Raw genomic sequence first — 25,607 nt, 5'->3', positions numbered from 1 at the left:
AGCATTAATTGAAAATGTTAAAAATACATTTAATTTTTTTGCCAACACTAAGTATAAACCTTATGATAAATGAAGAAAGGATATTTATGTCTGTGTTTTCAGAGCTCTCAGAGAACAGAGGAAATCTATACATTCACACTATACTCCCCAACCCAGTGCCATTTCCATGCCCTTAACATGATATTTATTCATTGCAAATTAAAGTCTTATCACTTCTGCTTTCAATTCCTCTGTAATAGCGGAAGCAGCAATCTAAATAGGCTGCTAGATTCCAATGACATATTCATTAGGACTGAATTATTAGTTTAGCACATCCTGAAAATCGGGACTGCTTAGTACATTTGTGCAGATGTCACTTTGCTGTGGGCACAAACCAGGAAAGGAATGTCTACAAAACAAGCTGCTCCAGTTCTGTGCATACCAGTTGTTTTGGTAACCGTACCCTTCTTTCCTCCTCCAAATAGTATTCCTCTGACAGGGTTTGCCTGGCACAGCAAAGGCATAAGTTTATATCTGGAAGTCAAACTAAGAGAAAGAAGGGGATTCAAAACTGTTGGGTGGAATGTTCTCTGAACAGAAGACACATCAGAGAATAAAACCCACTCTCTGCAATATAACTGCTGTTTTAAAATGGTAAAAAACCACATAAGTTCACATAGCACCATATGGTGTTGAGTTAAATCTGCTTCATAGTTTTGAATCAAGAACATATGCACCCAATGAAGTGGCAGTTGTTATAGAAAATATGACTGTTTTGTTAGTAAATAACATTCGAAAGCTACAAACAGTCCCTAATTTTTTTCTTCTGCAGTAGATTATTATGCAGAACAGCTACTACCAGGAATGAGCATTTAAAATCTATCGACTCCTAATCACTTTAGAGAGTGAAGGAGCTGGCTCGGTGTGCATGAGACTCTGCACAAACTTGCTTGTCAGAGGAGATCACATAAATACATTTGTTATACTGCAGGTGGCATTTTAATGTTTCAGTGCCACCTTTTTGAATGAGGAGTGATCAGGCTGTCAGTCAGAGTGGAGCAAGAGAAACAGCCCCTTTTTTGTCAGATGCATTTTCCCATTTCATCCCATATATCTCACATGAGTAAATCAAGACATGAATGGTGCTAAGTGCAGGCTAAACCAGGCTACTCAGCCTTTCTTGTTTACTTCACTGGGGCAAAACTGGAGCTGTTTTAGCATGGTGCTCTGAATCTGGTGCACAGCACAGTTGGTGCTCTGTACTGGGTGATGGTGAACCAGTGTGCCCCAGGCACCTGGCAAACTGGTGACTTTGTACACTGTCAATATTTGGTGACATCTCTGTGGAGGAGTGGGAGAGGGACAGAGAGCTGTAGAGGACAAGACAGAGATTTCTGAGGATATAGCAAGGACTCAGACAGGTCTCTGCCTTCTTGTTAACTGGCTTTTACTGTGTCTATTCACATTCTGAATTTGGGAGCAGTAAGAGGATATTTTGGGTCCCTGCCAGGATTCACATAAGGAACTGTCCACACTCAAATACTTCACTGGCTTCAGTGCTAGTGCTAGCTAAAATAGCAACTGCAGTTTCTGAAGAGCAGCATGTCTGTGTGCTGTCAGGGATGTGATAAAGGTTTAGAGAGAAAATCAGTGTGGGAAGCCCAAATAGCATCCTCCTCAGCTGCTGCCAGGCTCAGCCCAGGAGCCATCAGCCCACCTCAGGCCCACTTGCACAAACCCAGAGGAGCACAGGGGCACAATGGCAGGTAGGAGTGGACCTGAGCTGAGGATTCCTTAGGAACCACCACCTGTCTGGCCCTCTCCCAGCAAAGCTCAGCCCCAGTGTCCAGGTGTGAAGTCTGTTACCATGGAGCAGCACTCTGAATCACCTTTTGGACTAAGAGGGTGACTGCCTAGGGACAAGATCACTTGTGTGGTGCAGGGGAGAGGCAATTTGGCATCTCAGAACACCTGCGGGGAGGAATCAAAGGTGTGAAAAAGGAAATGTTTAGATGATTCAGGGAGGAACAAGATTGGGAAATTTGAGGTGCATGCAACACAAAAGGGCTTGTTATATGTGAATTATAGTTGGCCTGTATGTCTGGCCACACCCCATGCCTGCTCAGCAGTTTGTCCTGTGTTATTAAATTCCTTCCTAACTGTTTCCTGGGTCAGTGACCCTTTGTTCTGTGTACATACATGTGTGCATGCATTTGTTCATGCACGGGGGTGTGAGTGCAGCAGCTGCAGACACACCAGGGGCTGGAGCAGCTCTGTGTCCCTGGTGCCATGGCTGTACAAGCGTGGTGGGGCATCAGTAGTGACGAGCAAGCTGCTGAGCAGGTGGAGAGGCCTGGGAGCAAGGAGGTCTCTAAGGGCAACTATGGGTGCAAGAGCACCTCTGTACCTCTAAAAGCTGAGGCTTAGGGCACAGGAGGATGGCAACTGGGACCTGGGAAGTGCTGCTCTGTGTGTTTGTTTATATATGTGTTTGTACATGTGTGCATGGTGATTTGCACTAGGAAGTGCAGTGGGATCACAGCTTTGGGGTTTCATATATCCAGGTTCCAGCAGCTGAGGAAGCTGAGATTGAGGGATAGCTACTTGTCAGGCTGTCTAAGACCAGCCACTGACACACAGAAACACACAGGTGTATATGTATATATTTATGTGCATATAACTGTGCATGTAGTGTATGTGGTGTGTGTGTGTTCAGTGTGTGCATGTCCCTGCTGGTAATACATCTTTAGCCTCACTTTAAATTGAGCCATGGGACATGGAGCAGCCTTATCCCTGTCAGTGTTCTGAATCCAACTTGATATATTTTACTCTAACAAATTCATTCTGTATTATGTTTATTCAACTGTTTGTTTCCTCGCTCATCAGTCATGTTAAAAGCCCAGTGTTAAAAGGACAGCTTTCAAGTGCAGCAAATGTCTTACAGTAGTGCTAGTGCTGTATTTTAGAAACACATATCTCTTTCTGAAACCATGCCATTAGAAGTAATTATTTAAAGCCCATCCTGCTGGAGCACATGGATGCTGGGATAGACCCATGTGGTATCAAGAAATTGAAACTTTTTCTTATCTCATGAGCCACTGACCAGGAACAGAGTACATGGAAATAAGTTCATGACAGCTGTGAATCTCCACAACTTTTGCTCAGCTCTCCATGGGGAGGAATGGCTGCCTTTTCTCAATTAATCCTGACAGCAGAAAAATTGGACATGTGACAGCTGCCTTGACAAATATCTTGATCATAGTGCTTAATCTTTCCTTGACAGTCTTCACAATGAAACATAACTCCTATCTTTAAGCTTGACAAGATCCTGGAGAGCTCAAACTAATCGGTAATGTTGAAGTCTAAAACCTTTGAAAAACTGTTTACAGGTTATAGTGGCATATATCTAAGTACGAAATTCTTTAACACCTTTAAGACACTGTTACTCCATTCTCTGCTGAGGGCAGTTTCTTTGCTGCTGCTTTTGCTGACCTTCCTATCTCTCATTTTTGCAGTGCTTGCTCAGGTCTTGTTTTTATAATTCCCCTCCTGTACTGTAGCATGACTGTGTTTGAATTTACAAGATGATATTTGGTGAGTGGCTGATCTCTAACTAACTGGGGTGCTCATCCTAGTCAGCATTTTAGCTTTTAGATGAATAAAGCATGAATTTGCCTTCAAGGTTCTGTGAAATTGTGACTGCAATATTTAAGAAAACATCTTTGGTTTCTTTCGCGTCCTTGCCCCCTTTTGCCCAAAAGAGGGCACTCTATACCTGAATTTCTTTCAATTCTTTTTTCTCTTTCTTTTCTTTTTTTTTTTTTTTTCCTTCCTTGTCTTCAATCATTAATTGCACAAAAGACAGTGCCACTTTTTATTTACAGTTCAAAACGTGTGGGTCTCCCTTGTTCACTCCAATGAGAATCATTCAAAAAGTAGGGAAAAGAAAAACATTCACTGTAATGCAGTAAATAATGAAATACTTATTCCTTTTCAGTTCCCCATAAGTAAAAAACAGGAACTGGCTCACAGTCTGACCTATAGCGCTATCAGGAAGCAATTTCATTTGGGAAGCAGAATTTGGGCTTTCCCATGGTGGAAGCATTAATTAATCCAGTCTTATGCTTTTGTGTGGCACCATGCTGGGCTTCCCTCTCTTGACCTTAGTGCTTCTTGGGACAAATGTGTCATAGGATCATGGAATCAGAGTACCAAGCTGGAAGATACCTCAAGGATCCTCTGGTCCAACATTTCTCATCAAAAGAATGGTTTAGAAAGATGGGTAAGCACCCTATCTAGCTGAACTGTAAAAGAATCCTCCACCTTGGGAGGATTGTTGTGGAATCTGCCACTTCCTTGGGGAGGTTATTCCAATGGCTGATTTTTTTCACTGGGAAATTTTTTTTTCTTATGTCCAGTAGAAATCACCCCAGGAATGACTGGTACCCATTACCCTTTGCCTTTTCCCTGGAATTCCATGAAAAAGAGGAAGTTTCCAGCTTTGTGGCCACCCTGTGAGTACGAGAGCATGGTGACAAGGTTTCCCCTAGGCCTTCTTTTCTCAGGGCTGAGCAAACCCTGGTCTCTCAACCCAGCTCATACAAAATTGCTTGTCCTTTGATTGTCTTTGTGGCCTTTCACTGGAATCTCTCTGCTGTGTCCACATCTTTTTTGTGCAGCAAGGACCAAAACTGAACATGGTATTAAGGCAGTGATCTGATCATTAGGGTGGGATAAGGATTTCTTTGCCTCTGCTGGTGATGACATTTTATATTCGGATTTTACCTTTATCTATCCCTAAACCTCTCTCTGTTTTTCTAACACATCATCTGTATCTGCCACATTATCTGTATCTTTATCCATATTAATATCAATATATATTTTCTTTGATTCAGTTTGAAGTCTTGCAGATTAAACTCTTAGAAAATCAATTAAAAGAAAAAAATAGAGGACAACTATTTTTATACACAAAATAAGGAAAGTTCTGGTTACTTTTTACTTAAAAAATATCAGACCAAATGTTTAACTTCACATATTTTATCTGCTGACTTTGCTGCTTCTGGCCACCAATGCTGTCTTAATAGCTATTATTGCTTGGTTCTCAAGGTCAGGTTTAACTCATCTCTACATCTCTTCAAGCCTTCTTGATTTCCATTTAATTGTATGTATTTTAAATTAGCTCTCAACAGGTCTTCCTGTTTTTCCATTTGACATTCTGGTAGTCCAATCTCTCCTATGACAAGCGCAGATGAAGCAAACCCACTTCACGTCTTCATGAAAAAAAATTTTGACTTCAGAAATAATATTTGTCAGTAAGAGACTCACACATATTTATATATAAAGTTATAGTTAAATATACTTTTAAAGAATATTTCAAGAGCTGTAAAACATATTTTTAGAGCTGCAGACTCCTACCTCTGGCTTCTCAGCTACCTTAAAAAAATTACTGCTGTTGCTTCAGTTAAAGAATCTTTACTTGGGTCTCAGTTGAAGCACTGGAGGCTTGGCAATCTCTTCAAGGAGTCTTTGTTTATGCCAAAAGGATGTTGTTTCCTCATGATTTCAGCTAAATGGAATAATGTGCAAATTCATCACACAACATTACCACTCACCATATATGCAGAGATTCTGCTTTTCTCTGTGGCCATAGGCCTCTCCAGACTCCCTCATGGAATTTCTGTGTTGGGACAAGAGTTCATTTGTGATCTAAACTTTCTGTCCCAAAGTTAGAAATACAGAGGGTGGTTGGGCACTGGAACAGGCTCCCCAGGAGAGTGGTCACAGCTCCAAGCCTGACAGAGGTCAAGAAGTGTTTGGACAATGCTCTTGGGCACATGGAGTGACTCTTGGGGATGGTCTTGTGCATGGCTGGGATTTGGACTTGATGATCCTGATGGGTCCTTTTCAACTCAATTTATTCTGTGATTCTGTGATATTTACCTGAATACTCCTGAAACAAAATATCTTAAATAAAGAAAACATTAGAAACTGATTGAGTTATTGAGTTATTTTATGTGCATATGCATACATACACACACACACACACAGATAAACATGAATACATATATATATATGTATATTTGTACATTTATACACATCTCCCTAGAAAGAAAAATAATCCCAGTAATTGTTCAAATTTGATGGCTTTTCTTCTATGAAAGAACATTTTCTATGAGAATAAGTGCTGATTAGATAAGAAAGTAATTGTTTAAAATGGAAAACAAGAAGCACATAAAATCTGCTCCATGGTGCAGCATAGGATTTTGAAATTCTTTATGAAGAACAAAGCTATATAAAGCATGGAGAAAATGACTAAGTGATCAAACAAGGTTGTTTTCTCCATTTAAAAAAGTTTTGAGAAGGAATGAATTTGTTACATTCAAATACAGGATACTAAAAATGTGAATGGAAATATATTCTTGACATAGATAAGGACAAGGAAATAAATAAACACTGTAATTTGATTCTAATAAATACACTGATTTATATCCATTTAAATATATAAATGGACTTTCATGTTGATGTAGGAAAAACAGACAATAAAACAGATAAAGAAATCAAGTTGGCACAGCTGTGTGTAACATTCAGGAGGCCTGGTGTTACAGTAGTTAATTAAAAAATAAAAAGGAATCAATTCAAATGTCCTCTATAGAAGTTTTCAGAAGTTAAAAAAGGGATTGTATCAGGCTTTTGTGATATAGAATACTAAATTTGTTCACCTTGGAGAATGATTCAAACCACAGGAATGAGGATTCAGTAGGGCACATTTTGCTCAAAATTAGTCACATGATAAGGGTGACTGGTTTTCTGAAATGGAACTCTGTAGGAAAATCATCTAGAATTACAACCTGTTAGTGATATTAACCCTGTGGGATATATTATTGGGAAAAGTGGTTTTAATAAATAATGCATTTTTGTTCAAGGGACACAACACTGAAGATAAATGTTCTGAAACAGGGTATTGTGCATGTGAAAATCTTGGAAACCGGGATACTGCTAGAATAATGCAAAAAATTTCATTAACTTTTGATCCAGCTGTCTTTTCCTTCTCTTAACATTGCTTATGGTTTAATACCATCTTACTACCACTGCTATTAGAAAAAGTTGCCTTACTTTAGATATGCCATTGCATGCAGCGTTCAAACATAGTCCTCTCACAAGTTTTCAGTTAAAATATAATAAACAGAAATAGATGTGTCTCTATTTTTTTCAATCTAATTATATATTGTGACTAAATGTGTAAGAAACAAGAAATCAGGAATACTGTATATTATTTTCACAGTGGGTGATCAAAACATTGTTTAGTGGTTCTATAATTATGAAGTATTAGGAAAATTCACATTCAAACTAGCAACATCCACCTGAATGGTTAGTCTAGTTAGAGTACACTGAGCTATAATAGAAACCATAAAAGAGAACAGTTTAAAACATGCTAGCAGACTTTTCATTGATAATGTATTCAACTAAGTTTGTTGTTAAAAACCCACAGATGTAAAGCACATTAAAGTGTAATTGCTCTGAAAGTTCAAGGCAATTGTTACATATTACATATTAAGGCACATTTTTACTATTTACTTTTAAGATATTTATGCACCTGAGAAACCACATCTAAAACACCATAAAAGAGGAAATGGTAAAAAAGGAGCCATAAACCCAAATGACAAAGAGAATAAGAGCTATGAGCACAGTTGGTGAGAACAGTAGTAAGTATATAAATGGACAATGAACTGTTGAATGTTCTCACATTCTCACATTTGATTTCTTTCTACCACAGAAGAAATCAAAATGCCCTTACCCACAGACTGCTGAACACTACTGAGCTTTCACTAATCTCCTGGAACATTAATCACTTGCAAACTTTAAATTGTTAACGTGAATAGAAATGAAAGAAACAATCTCTTTCTCACAACACACTTTATTTACTTTTCTCAGAAATTATTCATCAGTCTGCAATTGTTTATGTAGTTCTTAAGAAACCTTCACTCAACCTTAATGACATCTCCATCTCCAATTTGAGTCAAATGAATTAGAAATTGCAAAAAAATAACTGGACTGTGGAGTTAGCAAGCTACTACCATACAATTACAGGGGAAAAATCCCCATGCTTGTACCCTCAAAGAGAGAAGTAGTAGAGACTTCAGAAAGCCTATTAGGGACTAGATTGTGGTTATTGATTTTACATAGAAAGCAATCAAATTCACTGGTAAATCCCCTTCAGAGATAATTCTGTTTGAAGAGCAGACAAGTCTAATTGTTAAAATACACTTCTCTTGTCTACCTTTAGCATGCAGCACAACCACATCTGCTGCTTAATTAATGAAGGCTGGCTTAGAGCAAAGTCCAAGGAATTCAGAGACTTCAGTTTTGGAGTAAATCACAGACAGATTCAGAGAAAAACCACAACAGTACCATGATCATTCACAAATTTGCTAAATTATTTCAGCCTGCTAGATTGGGATTTACACATTTAAAACACACAGAAGTTCCAGAGAAACTTGTCTTTTCTGTCTTCCCTTCAGGCACAGAGAGTTTCTCTTGAAAACTTTGGTTGGCAATCATGGGTAGCCAATGCACATGCAGAAATGCCCATGCTGGGGAAGAGCATTCCTGACATATGGACTTTTTTTGCAATTGAATCTCAGAAGGTGGAATGGTGTAAATTGACATTTTTCCTTCTGAGGACAAGTGAACTGGAGTTCAATTCTGCCAAAATACATGCGTATGTCCTGAAGAGTCAGGTGAAGAGCAGTGGGAGTAAAACCAGCTCTCCATCTAGCAGCTGGAATTAGGCCTTTACATAAGCTGAAAATGAGAGAAGAAAAAGTTAAAGGAGGTTATCTGTTGCTCAGAGGAAGGATACCCAAGTGTGGTCCCACAAAAAAGGCTGTCCTTGCCTATTTCCCACAGTTAGTGTCACAAAAAAGCCTACATACTCCAGGCAGCAAGTCTGAAGATCCCAGTTCTCATCACTTCTTGATATAAGTGAGATCCACTCTTCTGGCCATGACTTGCCCCAGCCATGACTTACCTCACTGGGAATGCATGTCTTCTGTGGATCGGCTAGTGTGTTACCTCTCCTCATACTTCTGTAGCTGAGAACATCTAAACCCCATGTCTTAAAGCTGGCTGGCTGAATCCCATTTCTGTAGCCTGTCACTTTCTCTCAATTCACAACAATATATGCAGTTCTGAAGATTCAAGGGTACACTGGACAAATTGCAAATGTAATTTAAGTCTAAACATTTTCTGCTAGCCCTGCTTTCTAATGATGCCAGTTAGTTTTCTGTTCAGTGCCCTTTAGTATAGCCATACACCAAGTGCTTCCTTGTATGAAGCACTGAAATGAAAAAATCCATCTTCTAATACCAGGAACAGAGACATGACCAATATAGGAGGAAATGAAGTATTGTTTCTGGAGCGCAGCAATTTTTGAAAACTGTTCTTGGCCTGCTGATTGCCAATTGCTTGCTGACTTCAGAACTGCTGCAGCAAACTTGTACATCATATTGGGAAGATTTTTTCTTCTTTAAAAAAAAATCTTCCTGATTTTAACTTGGCATTTATTGTGAATCAGAATCTCATTGATCTGCTCATGACTTGCATCAGTTTATTCATTGGCTCATTACACAACTGGTTCTGAAGATGCAACTCTATCTTTGTCAGAGGAAAAGGGAACTTCTTTGAATTCATCCAAAATGATAGTAAAAAGCAAGACAGGAAAATAAGATTTCTTTTGTTTTATTAGAAAAGTGTAATGTTCCCTTACTGATAATAAAAATTTAATGAAAAGCAATTAGAAAAAGAAATAATTTTCAATAAAGGAAGTAATGTTCTATTAAGTCATACTTGATAGCTCAACAGAACTGTGTTTTATACTCAGTATTAAACTCTATGACAAAGAAATTACAGAAGTTCTGCCAGGCATAATGTGATTTATTCACCATGAACATGCAATAGTTACTGGTAGTATCTTTTCTGTGACAAGACTAAAATTAAACTCAGGACTTTCAGCAGATAAAAATACCAAAGCACTATGAGCCATGAAGATCTCTGTTGGGCCTTAACTCTGATGGTGATTAACATCTTGTGATGGAAGTCATGCTTTATTTCAAGGTTTCATTTGTAAGTGTTGTACAAATTAATAATAAATAGACCTTTCAATTAGTGCTTTATCAGTTTCTAATGCCTTCTGGGTGATAGACTGTCTATAATCATGTTTTATAGACCTCTATTGATGTGCAGTCACTATCCATGAAATACTACTGTCTGAAATAAGGAAATAATACCTATTAATCACATATTACCCATTGAGAATACATCCAATACAGACATTTGAGGTGATGAGATAATTCCTTCTGCACTGAGCTCTCCTTCAGTAAAATGCCTTTGCAAAGTCTGGCAGCACTGTTTCCCTAAATCTCCCGTTGCAGGCACCCTCAATGCAGTGGTAACCTCATTTCAAAAAGTTCATGAAGGAATGAAATAACAAATTGGTGTCTGTCTAATTGAGGGGACTAATATATGTATTTGTGATTTTAACTCTCTTTACAAGCAAAAAACCAGCCCCACACCTCTATATGCTTTATCACTCCCCTTAGCAATAAAGATTGAGGGGAGTACTAGGAGAGTAAATGTCCTTAATTTGGTCACTCACTACCAAGAGTTTTTAAAATTAAGCTCTATGATCAGAGGAATGAAGGAATATTGCCTTCTCTGTTGCTGATTTCCATGGTTTGAGTAGTGTGAGCTTGGAGGGAAGATTTTACTTGTCAACAGCTGACGTCATCCAGGCTTGTCCACTGAAGCTTTTATACATGGACAGATAAAATAAAATATAACCAACTATCCTTCTGCGTTTCCAGAATGGTTTTAAGTTATGGAGCAGTAAATCACTTAGTGTTTATGTGATTTTAAGTATCTTTATTTTCTCAAAGATTCTGAGCGCAGTCTTATCCCAGTTCCAAAGTTCTAATTCTACTCCTGCTGGGGAAATATTTCAAGTGTTATTTGGACTTGCTAATTCTATGTTTAATGTCTTGGAGAAGGAAAGAAGAATGTTAAATGTTAGGTGGCATGAAATATAACAGTAATTTGCCTTGTGTTACTTTGTAGAGATAGGTTAGGAAAATAGGTACTGGTTGGAAAGGTCAGAAAAAGCTGGAAAAGAAGTTCCCAGTGTGGCAGAAGAGCAGTGGCAGTGCTGGGAAGGCAGGAGAATGTCCCTGAATGTGGTGACATTGGCCCATTGGTGACATGACATATGGCAGTGGAAGGGATGCTGGTGATGAAGATGCTCCTGAGAGCTGGGGTGAGGAGGAGCCCGTGGGGTGGCAGCTGTCACCGTGTGCTCCCTGTGCCACAGTCACCGTGTGCTTCTGCTCAGCCAGAGGGAGCCAATGACCACCGAATGGGAGACACAGTGCAGCTGCAGAGAGCAAATTTTCCATGGTTTTCAATATGGTGCTGCAGGTATCTGCTCCTGGTGTCTGAGGAAGTGTTAATTTCTATCCTATGTCTTCACTTAAAGCCTTGGAAAAAGGTTTAAGTGAAGACATAGGATAGAAATTAGTGAGGAGTTCCTGGCTGTGGTCTGAGAAGGAGGCAATAGATTCTGATGGGAGCTTGGTGAGTGCCAGGGAGTGCTGTGGGCCTTGACAGCCTTAAGAAAGATTCTGCTTTTCACCAATAGCAGCTGCTTCTATCACTTGGCTCTTCTACTGATTAGAAAAACTGGAGCCAAAATTCCCAGGACAACCCACATTTTCTTAGGTCTTCTTGGATATATTGTCTCATTTTAAAATGTCCTGGTGGGTGAGGGAATGCCTTATCTAATGGAGTGGGACTGTCAGTAAATAAAAATCTAAATTAAATGAAGATCCATGACAGGAAAGGTGAAATGAGAGTTTCTCTAATTGCAAAATAATTTCATTTTGCCACACTAATTATTGAAGTATGAGCTTCATGTAATTATACATGACTGGAAACAGCTCCAGCTAACGCTCACTATGTTTGCCCAATTAAATTTTACAGCATTGTGTTTGAATACAGCCAGTTACACTCATTAATAAAACTGCAGGTGACACAAAGGACTTCTGACAGAAAGGTTAGCATTGACTCTTTCTTTTTCTCTTTCTTTTGGTGCTGTGTCCTGCATGTCTCTGCAGAGGAAGGACAGTACAGCACAGTTCTGTACAAGACTTGCACCCTCATAGACACACAGCACTTGTGTGTGCTGTCCACTGGGATGGCCTTGCTGTTAGACAACTTTGCCTAAGTTAGTAACAGAAAACAGAACAGGACAGAGACTTTCGGAAAAAGAAAAACTCCAACAAAAACCATTAACCTGTAAGACAGAACAAAATAGTAAGCAGAATGACCTGAGAAAATCTCCTGAGATGGAATGATTCCTAAATCCTTTTCTCTTCTTTCTTTGAGCCTCCATCACTTTTCCACTGATTTTAGAGGTCTGGAATAACTCCTTTCTACTTCTGAAACTTTTTCAAATAAATTTGATGCTAACCTGTTTTTACATTATCATATTTTCTTCAATATTTATCCATTCTCTCAGGTCATTTATGTCTGTTTCTGGCTTATATCCCAGTCCTCTAGGATAGTTTCAATGCAATTTTTTTAGTGTGTTTTATCTTTCTGTCCCCTCTGTCGCTGGACTCATCCCATGGTCTCAAAAGTGTCAGTGGCTTCCTCACAAGTCTTTTGGTAGATATGCACACACACAAAGACACACACACAAAGGTTGCAAAAAAAGGGAAAAGTCTGTTGCTCTTTTAGCCTCTTTCTTTTCTTCTCTTTTCAGAGTTATAAACTCCTTTTTTTTCCCCCACCTTTCTCTTTTAATATAGTTCTTTTTGATATTTAGTGAGAAAGTTACTTTCTTGACCTTCATTCTTTATCATTGAGCCTGACTGCATGGCATACATGGCCCTCAAAAAGACAGTGTTAAATATGAAAGTGATTAAAATGATTTTTCAAAGAGAAAGTCTGCATTGAACATTTCTTTAGCCCTCAGACCAAAGATCCATGTATGCCTGATATTCACTTAATTAGCTACAAACTCAGTGAAAGAAATTATTAGATTCTGATTCTGTGAATTCTTTGACTGGATTTTTTTTTTCCTATGATGTGAAATTTTCATATTAAGGACCAATTTTCACAGGTTTCAATCACCAACATGTATTTACACAATTTGCCATCCGTTTGACATTACTTGAGGAACTTGTAACTATGGGAAATTTTGTCTTGGAAATGGAGCTGGAGGTGGCTGAGTCAAGTTAATAAGAGGTATAATAAAAGCAATATTTTCTGTATCATCTTGTTCTTTCAGTGAGGTCTGTGCTTACTGTACTGACCCTGCACCTCTTCAACCACACAGCATTTTAGGTGGTGATTAGAGGCTAAGGCTGTGTCAGAGACTGTAATCATGATCCTTCAGTATTACAACAAAAAGCTCAGGGCTAGAAGAGAGAACTTGAGAGAGACAGAGTAAAAGGGTCCTGCAGATGCTAACCCCAATGAATAAACTAGTTTTAAGCTTGATATTCTAGAAATTGTTATATTTCAGGCCCAGCCTGTTAAAAACTTTCACTCACTGCACTGTCTCTGCTGGAGACATGGGACACAGAGGTTCTCAGCACTTCTAATCATGTGCACCTTCCTATCCCTACAGGGAATATGTGCTCTCTAATTCTGGTCACCAGTGGGATGGTGTGCACAGAGAAACCTGTGCTAGCAAGAATGGTAGGAATTCAGCTATGACTGGGAGAACTGGAGAGGTGTGGGGGTCACTCACTCCAGGTGATAGGACATAAGCCAGTGCTGCTCCCAATAAAGACTCATTGTGTTCACAGGGAGATGTGCTCCAAGGAAGGAGCTCTACTCCAAGCACAGCACCCTGCAAAGAGCATCTTTTGCCTTGACAGGCAAGTGCAGCCAGTGCTGTGCTGCACTGCCTGATCCCTGACCTCCATTCCCACAGGATCTCCCACCTGGCCTTGTTGAACTTCAGTGGGTTTGCACAGAGCCACCTCTCCAGGCTGCCACGGTCACTCTGGCTGGCATCCCTGCCCTCCAGCATGCCAACCAAAGCCCACAGCTTGTTGTCCTTGGCAAACTTGCTGAGGGTGCCCTTGGCCCACTCTCCATGTCCCCGACAAAAATGTTAAAAATTGCTGGTCCTAATGCTGACCTCTGGGGAACACCACATGTCATTGGTGTCTATCTGGACCTCAATATGCTGTCACAACTCTGAGTGTGATCATCCATCCATTCTTCGTCCACTGAGTGCTCCACCCAGTGCTCCATCAGATGCATGTCTCCAGTTTAGAGACAAGGATGATGTGTGGGACAGTGTCAAATGCTTTGCACAAGTCCAGGTAGATGATGTCAGTTACTCTTCCCTCACCCACCACTGTTGTAACCATGTCATACAGGCTCACCAAATTTTTTAGGCAAGATTTGCCCTTAGTGAAGCCATGTTTGCTGTCATCAATCACCTCTTTATTTTTGTGTGCCGTGGCATGGCTTCCAGGGGAATCTGCTCCGTGACCTTGCCAGGCCCTGAGGTGAGTTATGATTTCACACTTGACATGAAAACAAGGAAGCATGTTTTAATTCTTACTTATGTCCCTGAGTAACACAACAAAGACATCAGTGCTGTAGGTGATAAGAATTAAAAAAAAAACCCAAAGCAACAAAACCTTTTGCCTGCCAATGTGCTCACAAGCACCGAACTTCCATGACAGCATTTAAAATAGATCCAGAATGTAGACTAAGACCCACCAATTTAATGGTATGCTTGCAGGGTGCTCCTTATCTATGTTTGCAGAGTGTATGTATAAATAAATATTACTATAAAAATTCTTATCAGCCTTGTTTTTTAAAACTTGGCATCTATATTATCTATAAATTGAAAAAGAAAAGGTTATTAAGCAAAAAAGGCCATGCTTAAAGAAGTCTGTGTCACTTTTATGATATCTGAAGTCCAAAGACAGGCTTGATTAGAATGTCCTTTAACTGCTCATTTATGTGATGTCTGTGACAGTAAATGGAAAAGTGGAGGACCAGAATCTTTCATCATGCCTGAGTAAAGCAATATTTTACTGAGCTTGTTTTATGCCATCTACAGTTGACAAAACACTGAGATTGCTTTGTAACATCTGATCAAAATGAATTCAGAGCCTAAAAGATATCTCACACCAAAGAGTCCTCCCAGAAATGTGAGTTTGTATCCAAACGTTAAGTGTGGAACAAGAGTACTAGTTAGATTTCTGTTGCAGGAGGACAGAAACAAGGGGTCAACAAAATTCTAGGTGACTTCAAGGACCAGATCTCCATGGCTCTCACCTGGAGTGCATGCGGAAGGAGTGGCAAGCACAGAAAGAGTAAGGGAAGAGCTCTGCTGTTCACCAGAAAGCAGGACTGCATTTAGCAGTTACTGCTTTTGTTTTTTCCACTCTGTTTGTCAGATGTTTGCACAGTAAGTTTCCTAAACAAACCTTCATTTTAGGACCAGGGATCACTTTCCTCAAAGAAAACAGACACTGAGAATCTTGAGACCTACTGAGTCAAGAATCTTAAAACATGGGCAAAAACCTTAGAGGTTAGATTTCAAGCATGGTGGCTGTTATAAGTTGGGGAATGTATTTGTGCTACTGTGGGACAAAAGCAGAGGAAAAAAGTTAAAATTCTGACGGTGTTATTTTACAGTAGTTCAAATTTCCTGAAAATGAAAGGAGTCACCTGAATATATTTGACCACCCGAGGAAGTCGGTTCTCCCTTTACTTTGGTTCTTGGTGTGCCCTCCTTTGGACATAGCTAGTTGTGGCTTTGGAGAGTATTTCACAGTCACAGCTGACTCAGCCACTGTTTGGCAGAGGCTGAGCAGCCTCTGCTGCCATTGTTTTTTATTTCTTTTTGTGCTAGTTCTATCTCTAAGTGTTCAAAGAACATGGCCCATTACACTTGATTACTAAGAACATCTTGCAGTCTCCTTTCAGGAGAAAGCAATGAAAGTTTTACCTTACAAAGCAAGAGCAGGAAATAAAAGGCTGTTAAAAAATAGAGAAAGAAAAAAGACAGGAAAAACTGACTCAGTAACATAAGTACTGCATAAAATAGCAAGAACACTGCAATGTCATTTGAAGTTATGATTTAGACAAATATGAAGCATTTGCATTTTCTGCCTCAAACATGTAATTTCTTAATCACAGTTTTTTATGTGATTACAGCTGCAAAACCCCCAGAGGCTCTTTTTAAAAAGTTTTTTTTTTTTCTTGCTTTCATTTTTTCTCAGCTAACTACAAATGGATTTAGGGGGAATTTTAAAGATGAGAATTTTTGCTTGACTTTGATCGCTACAATTTTTATTTTTATGCTTTTCAGGGATGTGTTAGATAAGAATGAAAAGTTTCCTGATAAAATGTATTTTCAGTCAGTTTTTTTAACTTAGAAGAAATTAATCCAAATTTTTGTCAGTTTTGTCAAGAGGAGAATTGTTTATGATTGTCTGGTCAGCAGTGGAATCTACGTAAATATTATACATTTTCATTTTTTCTGTATGTTCCTAGTTGTGCTTTCTGTTGCTAGTTTCTTTGTATCACATTCCTCCTTTTAAAGTAATGGATTGGTACTAATATGCTTTTTTCCCCCAAATCAAATGGTGAATTCCTTCAGCAATTAAATGAGATTTCACTCATTTCAGTGTGCAGACTGTGCTGAGTGGAGGGCTGATAAATGAAATAAGTGGAGCAGACATGGAGTATGTATGACTGATTGCTGGCTAGAAAATGAGAGGGACAGCGTTTGAATTCTGCCCAGCTCTCCAAACCCAACCACATCTTAGTTACAAAATCTACATCCATGTTATTAACTTGGATCTGGAGTATGCTTTTGAAACAAATCTGATCAGGTTTATTTAGTGTGGTTTTGTTCACATATTTAAGAGCAGGTTCAGAGAAATGGGTTTCTTTCAGACAAAGCAGAGCAGGTGATGCACTTGTGTGCTCCTTCAGCTAACACACATCCAGGCTGTGGGCATGGGTTACAGATATTCTGAAGCAGAAGTTGCAGAACAAGTGTAATATGAATGTTGGATCCTCATTGTGTCTTTTACTGTGGATGTTTCTTACATTTTACAACTGAAGATTCAGCCAAAGTCAATGCTCTGTGTCAACAACTTGGTGGAAATAGGAAAGAGAGAAATCTTCAATTATATACATATATATATGTGTGTATAAATACTTTTTATTATGAAAGTAGACATATTTTAAATATGGAATTTGGCTAACAGGCATGATTTTGCCACAGAAGTGAAGCCAGATGAATGAGAGGGAGTCAGAGGAGTTCCACCTGGAAGACTGGTGCTGTAGAAACTGAGGAATATAATCCAGAAAAAGGATAATGTGAGTTCTTACTAATTTATAGGCTGTTCAAAGCTTGTACAAAGTCACCACATTTCACCTTCCTGAGAAAATTGTATTCTCTATGACTGTTTTCTAAGCTTCCACAGGTGAATTTTCGCTAGTATTGCACTACTAGGAACTCTGCTCCAAAGGTTAATTCTAGCTCCACAACACTTTCCAGCTTTACATCTCATGTTCAAATGAATTATAATTCAAGTTTCTATTTAAACAAATCCTTTCAGTAGCTCTTCATCTTCTGAAATAGATTTTTCCTGTAAAGAACAGAAAAAGTGCTGCAATTTCCAGGACAGTGCTGGGATAATTGTACCCAGAGAAAAGTTTGGACAGCTTCCCATGGTTTATCCATGAAAGCATCCAAGGTATTGTCTGGGCTATTCTGCCACAACCAAAGAAAGAAGCCCCAACACTGGTTTGCTAATGTGTTGAACTGTAAAAAAAAGTGTGTCAGCATTTCATTCAGGATGAAGCAAATGTGCTAAAAGCTTACACTAATAAACAGGAAACATATGTTTGCCTAAAAGCAAACACAATTTTTGCTCATGCAAAAGTCATGAGTATGTGCAAGGAGTCCCTGAGGTTTTTGAACAGTTTCTAATATGAGATGAAGCAGCTAGGTAATAGACTTTGGTAATGCTGAGAAGAGGAAATGAGAAGAGAGTCCATAATCTTTAAAACTATCACTCTTCAAGTACCTTAGAAGAGAAGAAATGGGAATTGGCTATAACCTGGTCTTGTGTGTTAGCATAGGTACAATTGCAAGCAATATTATTAGCATACAAATTGATATTGTGCAAAAGCAGTCTTTTGTCTGAAGGTAATGGCCACAACACTGCAAAAAAAGAGAAGCTTATGTTCTAATGTAGCAGAGGAAGCAAATAAGCAATTTACACTGTAAAATCTTGCTGTTCCAGAAATGTGACTGGAAAAATTATCAGTTTGTAAGCAATCTTTATGTTGATTTGGGAAATTTTTGAATACAATTTCTTTGTTCATCAGTCAAACGCTGTTTCCTGTTAAGGCATTTGTTCCTCTTGAAAGGTCAGATTTTGACAGACTGGCAGAATTGAGAGTATAAGAAGATCAAGGTCTCAATGCTGCAGTTGATTATTTGTTTTCATTATTTTCAATGACAAAATATTAAGATGTATATGCCTAGCTCAAGAAACATCTGCAGGTCCTCATTTCACCGATGCATAGCCAGAGGAACACCCTCACCCAACAACAACATGTAATGTTACTCATCCTAAAGGCAGAACCTTAAGAAAAAAAAGTCCTAATTCAGCAGCAGAGAGCTCCGAGTGTATCTTTGAAGCACTGAGTTAATCTTTATTAACCCACTAGGGGAGGATCTGTAGGACTTTTCAAAGGCTTGGACACTGGGCATGAGTCTAAATATCTTGCTGAACACAACTCAAATGAATAGCTAGGCAGTACTTCTTGAACAAAGCCCTTTTGGGGTCAGATAGCTGCTTCCACAGTTAAACAAAACATGGCACTGTGCTTCTGCAGGAACTTTACAGTGCTGCTTTGGGGTGTTTATGAAAAACAGTGGTGCAAGCTCTATTAGGCATCCAGTTAGAGGTAAAAACATAAACTCTGTGTGAAGCTTATCTGGGTAATTAAATTACTAAGTAAGCATTATGTCAGGTGGGGGGAGAATACTGTTAATGATTATATTAAATTTTGACAGCAGAGGGCAGACAGGTGTCTTTATTCCTCTCCAGATTATTATCTCTTGATAAATCGGATTCCCCTCAGCGGTCTTATTGCAACTTCAAAACAGGCATATTATTAACAATGCTGTCTTGTTCTATATTAGAAAAATAGACTTCAACAGGCTGAACAGGACCACCAGCAGAGCTGCATTAATCCCATGGATCATTTGGACTGGTAACCAGGACTTTCTCATTGCCTATTTGCTTCTGGAATGTGAACTTCCAGTGTTCATCTTCAATGTATATTCTGGTGCGTAAACCCTCCTGAAAATTTAGTTAAGTTTAAGAAACTAAAATTACTATGAAGCTAAGAATAGTCACCTTCTCCTCATCATTACCCACCCCTGGTGGCCCACACTGGTCTCTCTTTAAACACAGTAGTAAATTGGGCTCCCCAGGACAAACCAGGAGGTCCATGAAGCAAAGAGTGCCCTGTGTAGGGTACAGATTCCAGGGGAAAGAGACTGCCCCAGTACCTACACCTGAGGAGGCAGAACAGACATTTTTAGCCTGACAAATCTCCAGAGCCCTCTGCTCCTGTTGGACACCTGACCCTGTAGCTGGGAAGATCCTGTTGAATGGAGAAATCTTGCAGGGGACAGAGACAGGAGGAGGTTTCTTGCAGGACACAGGAGTGTTCAGAGAAATGTGCCTGCTTCCCCCAGGGCTGTGATGGAGCTTCAGAGGGGCAGCACAGCTTCTATGGCACAGCCATTTCTCACTCCCCATCCTGGCTAGAGGGAGATGCTCTGGGAAGTCTCCCTTTGACTGAGCACTGGGACTGCTGAGCTGTCTCAGGTACAGATGCCAGCAGGTACAGCTCTCACTGCTGTGCAAAGCTCGGGGTGTCACCTGTGGTGCTCTGCTGAACATTTAATCCTGATACAAAAGACATGTGTTTTTTTTTTTTTTGTTTGTTTGGTTTTTTTTTTTTGTTGTTGTTGTGGTTTTTTTTTTTTTTGTAAGAATATTGCAGACATCAGTTCTTCTCTCTTCTCGCTAAACAGAGAAAAGCAAACCCCAAAACATTTTTATGACATATCTGTTCTTGTGTTATTGGCATGATGTATCAATACAGGGATATAGTAATTTCTTCCATGTTTAGTTAGTATGAGCATGTAGCTTTGCACATATAAAAAAACAAATTTGAAAATAAATTGTTATTATTTTAGTTTTAATTTATTCTCAAAGACAAGAGGTATGGTTTCTCTGCAAGAGTTACATTTCAGGTATTTGAAGCCAGCTGAGCGCCAGCTGTGTGCCCACAGCCTCTCAAGGGTGTGATTATTTAATGATAAAACTAATTTTCCTCAGTGCTCATGATTACCATTGCAAAAATTATTTTAAAGTAAACTGAAGTGGTGAATTTTTGAGCTGTCAGAAGGCAGGGTTGGTTATTCAGAATATTGAGCAGCCTTTTCAGTAGAGCTGTGGAAAGTCCCATAAAATAACACTACCTGTCAAAATCCAAGCTGAAGTCTAGAGTCCAATTTATCCTAGAGAGGCAAATAGTCTGCCCAGCTGAAAAAGAAAAATTTCTACGTCACTAAGACCATAATTTCTAGTTGTCTTTTCTTTAAAGACAACAGCTATTCCAGGTCAAATGGGCTTTATAACTACCATATTTGACATCCTCTGATTCCGAGCCACTGCATAGGGAAAATTTTCTCTTCACTCATGTTCAGAGTGAGCCAGACATGATCCTTTGGATCACAGAACCATAGAATCCTTCGTGTTGGAAGAGACCTGTGAGCTCATGGAGTCCAACCTTGCATGAAGGTGAAGGATGATGGATGTGGTGGACCCTGAATAGGTGGACTCGGAAAATAGGATGAAATTTTGAGGCACACAAAAAAGTATTTGTGGTGATTTTTATGAAATAAAAGGCATCCTCATTTTAAGGAAAGCATTTGCATAAATCACTAACATTATACTTTCCCTTTTTTTCCCACGTGGATGCATTCGTACCATTGAAAGGGCTACTAAGGACCATCGTGTCTTGAGTATTTGGAAAGGCAAAGGAATGAATGACATCTAATTTCTTATTTTCCTCCTGTCAAAACAGATATGATGCACTAAAAAGGAGGAAAAAAAACATTTTAACTTTGTGAGATAAATTGTTTTTAAGGTAGGCCCAAAAAATGCTTTTAAGTGGATCTTTCAAAAAATGGAAAACTATAAAAAACTTTCATTTTCAGTTGCAGCTAGAACTTGTTGATCTTGATGCACTATTTTTTACATTTCTTTAAATTTTAAAAATTATTCTTAATTTCTCTTTCATTTTTCTCATTTGACACCTGATACAATTGCCAAATCTAAAAAGAGAAAATCTAGTTTAAAACATATTTTGGTTTACAAATAAAATATTTTTGTCTTATTAAAGTAAAACATATGATTTTGAAACATTTGGATTTTTCATATTAAAATGATTTTGAAACATTTGCATTTTTCATATTAAAATGCATTTTTTATTTATGCCTTTAAAAGTTTAATACTTGGATAAGATTATTAGTAGGTAGAAAAAAACCCCCAAACACTCAAATTTTTGTGTTCACTATCAGAATCCACCACAGACCAATGGTTCCAATTGATGAAGACAACATAAGCCTAGAAATACCACCATTAGTCATAAGCATGGGTTTTCTCTGGAGGATTTCAACCACCCTCTGTTTGGGAGACCTTGCCAGATGGCAGCTGATAGCAGTGCAAATTTTTAAGCACAAACTGGTACCAGCATTTGCTGTCTGATAACTGCCCAAAAATGCAGGACTAAAATTTCTATATTTTTAGGTGTACTGCACTGAAAGAAGCAGCCATCTTAAAATTAAAACCAAGGGATAGAGTATGGGGTATAAAGACTATATCTGAGGGTTATTATTACATGATTATTATGTAAATGATTCCCCTTGCTCACAAATACACACACACTTTTTTCATCCTGATTTAAAACATAATTGCAGTCCTTGACAGATTGCCATTGAATTTTTTCTCATAGAATGAATTAAAATATTGAAAGTAGAAAAGGATAGAATGGAACATTATGTCCTATTATACTAATCAAATGTACTAAAACTAACCCCTCCACCCCAAAACCACCTCCTGCTGCCATCCACTGCATCAAGATGGGTTATGAATGAACAAATCCACTTGGCACTTTACAAAATGAGGTCATGATAAGTGCATGAAAAAAATGAAATTAAAGCCCTTTATAGCTGGCAGGATTCTGTCTTTGTGGCAATGAGCTTAAATCAGGGCAGCAAGATCATCAAAGTGCTTACAATTCCTTACAAGAGCAAATTATAATTTTCTGTTTCCTGGCTGTCCTTTGTAGCTGTTGTGCAAGTTTGTTAAAAATACTTCACTTCTTCCCACAGGATGTTGCAGAGCCAATAGCAGGAGTTGACTGGAAAAAGAGACCTATCATTTGTCAGGAGAGTAGATCCAAGGAAAGCTGCAGAAGAGGATGCACTGCATGTTACTTCAGAGGCAGGAAATCCCTCTGTTCCCGATGGTCAAAGGGCAGGGCAGCAGAAGGAGGCAAAATGGAGCAGCATCCACCCCTGACTTGGAGCGCCCATGATTAGGACCTCTGTAAGACTTGCTTCCCCTCCACAGCCTTTCTTATGGGACCCCTTCTGCAGGTCTATTTAACTCAGGCTGTAACAAAAGGATGCTGGCAAAGGTGCTTTACTCCTGAAAATAACCAGGGAGTGGGAATATAACTCACCATCTTCAGAGGGGCAGTTTTTATGTACTGTAGCAATTTAATTACTGTGACAGTTAGTCAATGCAATAGAGCCCTTGTGTAAATGAGCAGGAGATCTTTTCCCTTTATAAATTAACGCTGAGGTATTTCTCTTCATTTAGGGATGAATGAACTTGAGCAACCTTAAGCTCTTTGTGCACTGAGTTTTTTGGGAGGTGAGTTCCAATCCAGCTCTGGGTACTGTCTTGGTTTAGTAGACACATTAAACCAACAAGTCTAAATAAATAAATAATTGACTTTGGCTTTGAATTGGTTGGAAAAGATTCCCCTACACACATCAGGGTATGTCTCACATTTATACTGTTTGTGATATACGCTACTCAATAACATTTGGTACATTTTGTAGACAGTGGCTTACTGTAGCAATTCCCCTCCTGAACGCTTATGCTTTAAACAGCTCCAGATTTCTGAAAGGTCTCCCAGAACTCATCTCTATTTCCTTTCACTTTCCTTTACACACCAATGGAAGGACATATTTAATACACCGATCTTTGCATCACAGAGCATTTGCTTAGGTCGGTGGTTTCTTGTGGTATCACATCCTGGAGCTGCTCCTCTGTGCAGTTGCTCTGTCAACTTTCAAATTATTTGAAAATGCACTTCAGATGTGATAACTAATTTGCATAAAGAAAAGACATGATCTAATGTACCAACCTGAAAGGATCTTGTGAAGAATAATTTCAGATATTTGCATATATTGAAGTGTTAAGAAAGATGTTCTTCAGTCATTTAATGTGCATACACATTTTCAAAACTGGTTTCTAAAAATGTGACTACTCAACACATTATACCCTCTCAACTTGTAGTCTGAGCAATTCAGGTATGATTCTATTTCAGGTGGCAATGAAAGGAAGAAAAAAATTAATAGAGGTAACACTCTCCTCATAGTGATGCATTTTTGACTGTGTCAAGACTTTGTATTTAGAATTTGCCAAAAGAATTTTTATTATGGTAAAGATTGTTTTTGTTTCTCATTAATGATTTGAAAAACTGACTTTTTTTGCTGCTGCTTGTTATCTAAGATAATGAATAGACTTCAGTTTCCTTAACACAGACCATTTTTACTAATTTAGACCTTCAAGGGGTGTTCCCACTGGCCTCTATCAAAAGGATGCAAGTTCCTTTGGGTCCCAGGTTATATCTGCCAACATTCATGGATGCCTCAGATACCTGAGAGGATCCAGAATGGCACTGGAGGTTTGTGCTGAGCCAGCTGAAACCCATTTTAGCTGACTTTAAAATTCTAATTTGAAGTTACTTTTACATATTCCCAAAAGCTATTGATTTTTCCTGAGTGGTTCAATATGGGCATTCAGTTTATTGCTTTATAACTGGAAACTGTTACGTGTGCCTTGTAACTGACCTCTTATATTAATATTTTCCCTGCTTAATAATTTGAGATTGAACATTATTAAATGCACTGTAACCCAGAAGTGACATACAATTTTGAGGTGTTGGTTAAAGAAGGAATTATCCAATCAGGACTCAAAAACTAGACAAGGTATCATTGGTGGTTTGTTATAAATTACTGGTTTGTCAGCTATGTAAATGGTTCTATTGATTAGTTCCTAATAACCTATCTCACAAATATATAATTTTTAAAAAGCATAAACAATAAACATGATTTAGACTAATATTCAGGTTCCACTGTGCTGGCTGTTTGGGAATCATGACACTACTGTATGAACTACAAATACTCAGCTCTGTGCTGACTGCAGAGTTAGTAACTAATATAAAATTAAAAGTTTGCAGTTGACGTAGTTTTTAGCTAGCTTAAGCTAAATACTGACTTTTTGCAAGTTTTTGCATTAATGAAATTAAAGTGGCTCATCTGTATGGAAAACAAACTTGGGAAGAATTGAGAACACAGTAAAATGAAAATTCTCTTTAGAGAATTTTGTGCTCAGACAGTATGGAGAGGGGTAGCAGCATAAAAATCTTCAAACAAATTTGAACAAATGTTCAAATATTCCCCCAGCACACATTTGCAATATTTGCAGCTAGTCATCCATTTCCTACTGAATGCTGTGTCCTGGAAACCAAGCAAAAAAACAATAGTAGAGAGGCTAATTATTCATAAATGAGTGTCATACTAGAGAATTTTTATTAGCCCTAAAAGACCACAGTAACAGTTCCACCCTATGTACACAATAAGAATATGAAATGTTTATGCATTTACTGGGCTTTTTTTACTGATTTGCTGCTTTATACTGTAGTGAAGACAGAGTGTGACCTTCTCAGAGGCCCCTTACATGCCTTGACCAAAATCATAAGCTTCTGAAGAGGTGTAATTTTGGTAAACAACACCATTTTCATTTTGTTTCTTTTAAAGTGAATACCATGCAGATATTCTGTGTTGTATTAAAATATGAGTGAAACACAAAAATAGTTATTAATAGGCATAAGGAGATTATTTTGATATTTCCATGTAATGGTCTGGGACAGTAGTTTGCCAGGCTATCACATGCAGATTGGACTGCACAGAAACACAGTCTTGGTATTTAGTGTACTGCTAATGTCTAATTATGAAATGATTTGTTTTTTTGAAGAGGTTATAAATGAACATATGTAGACCTACTATGAATTCTGTACTAGCTTGTAGTTTTTCTCTCCTTGAAGAATTGGTGTGTATAAGTACCTGAAGCATCTGAACATTTGAAATCTTTATCATGGTATTTAGGTTATTTAGGAGAGCAAAATAGACATGC

General features: G+C 38.5%; 1 long non-coding RNA gene across 2 annotated transcripts; it reads left to right on the top strand.

Moving 5' to 3' along the window:
* The first annotated feature begins 1,670 nt into the window (after positions 1-1,670).
* Positions 1,671-24,162, top strand: LOC135295200 (uncharacterized). Of its 2 annotated transcripts, XR_010357226.1 has the most exons (5): positions 1,687-1,745; positions 15,273-15,377; positions 17,303-17,397; positions 19,238-19,383; positions 22,508-24,162. It is a non-coding gene; the product is annotated as an uncharacterized LOC135295200 (long non-coding RNA). The 2 variants fall into 2 exon arrangements; XR_010357225.1 differs by lacking the exon at positions 15,273-15,377 and having other exon boundaries at positions 1,671-1,745.
* Positions 24,163-25,607: the final 1,445 nt, after the last annotated feature.

Source organism: Passer domesticus, chromosome 2, assembly GCF_036417665.1.
Source record: "Passer domesticus isolate bPasDom1 chromosome 2, bPasDom1.hap1, whole genome shotgun sequence".
NCBI lineage: Eukaryota > Metazoa > Chordata > Aves > Passeriformes > Passeridae > Passer > Passer domesticus.
The sequence above is the reverse complement of the archived record's forward strand: the minus strand, read 5'-3'. Positions and strand labels throughout refer to the sequence as shown.